This window comes from Sapajus apella, unplaced genomic scaffold, assembly GCF_009761245.1.
Source record: "Sapajus apella isolate SASKATOON/1434 unplaced genomic scaffold, GSC_monkey_1.0 scaffold85, whole genome shotgun sequence".
NCBI classification, from domain to species: Eukaryota; Metazoa; Chordata; class Mammalia; order Primates; family Cebidae; genus Sapajus; species Sapajus apella.
This window is the reverse complement of record NW_022437025.1, coordinates 4,653,244-4,654,001: the sequence shown is the minus strand read 5'-3', so window position 1 is coordinate 4,654,001 and position 758 is coordinate 4,653,244. Positions and strand designations below refer to the sequence as shown.

Here is a 758-nt window from a genome sequence, read left to right as displayed (position 1 = left end):
GGGGGCCACACAGGACCAGAGCGACACGCAGGCTAAGCCATTCTGCAAGCTCCAGGTATGCTCAGAGGTGTCCTTTTCCAACAGGATTATGGGGACTTGCTGCGGCTTAGTCTACCAGCCCAGGTTCCTGGGAACATGGGACCGTCTTGGTTACCCTAAAGACCCTCTCTAGCTTGGCCCCCAGCTCTGTCCTCCCTGCCCTCTGACCTTCCCATGGCCCCCCAGGCCTTTCTCAGCTCCAAAAGCACCTGTTCCCACCTGGCACGCAACTTAGAAATGGCCCTTCGGAGGCCCCTGGTGACTCTCCACTGCACCTCTGGGCTGGTCCTGGTCTCTGCTGCCATCACACCTGGGATCTGTGTTCTCCCGCAGGCGCACTGCCGCCTGGGGCCACTCCTGGGCCCTCCTCCCTCCCAGGCCACACCTGCTGTGCCCCCAGGCTGATGATTTTCATGACTGTCCCACCTCTCCCCATACCTCAGCCCCTTCCAGCCCTGCGGACACAGTCCTTCTGTGGCCCCCACACCCCTGGCTGCACCTGCTGTCCCTCCCCACCTGCAGGGCAGGGCCCTCCCCTGGTTCAGCCCTCACTCCTGGGTCACCTGTCTGGCTTCCGCATGACTCCGATTCACCCTGTCCAAAAGGAGCCCATCTCCACAGAGGCCTCCCCAGCCCTCGGCAGCCAAGAACTCAGCTCTCACTCTCCCCTCAGCCCCCCCCCCCCCCCCCCCCCCCCCCCCCCCCCCCCCCCCCCCCCC

At 64.9% G+C, this 758-nt stretch overlaps 1 protein-coding gene across 36 annotated transcripts in view; it reads right to left on the bottom strand.

Moving 5' to 3' along the window:
• Positions 1 to 758, bottom strand: part of ABLIM2 (actin binding LIM protein family member 2) — a 183,463-nt gene that overhangs the window by 75,620 nt on the left and 107,085 nt on the right. The window lies entirely within an intron of this gene.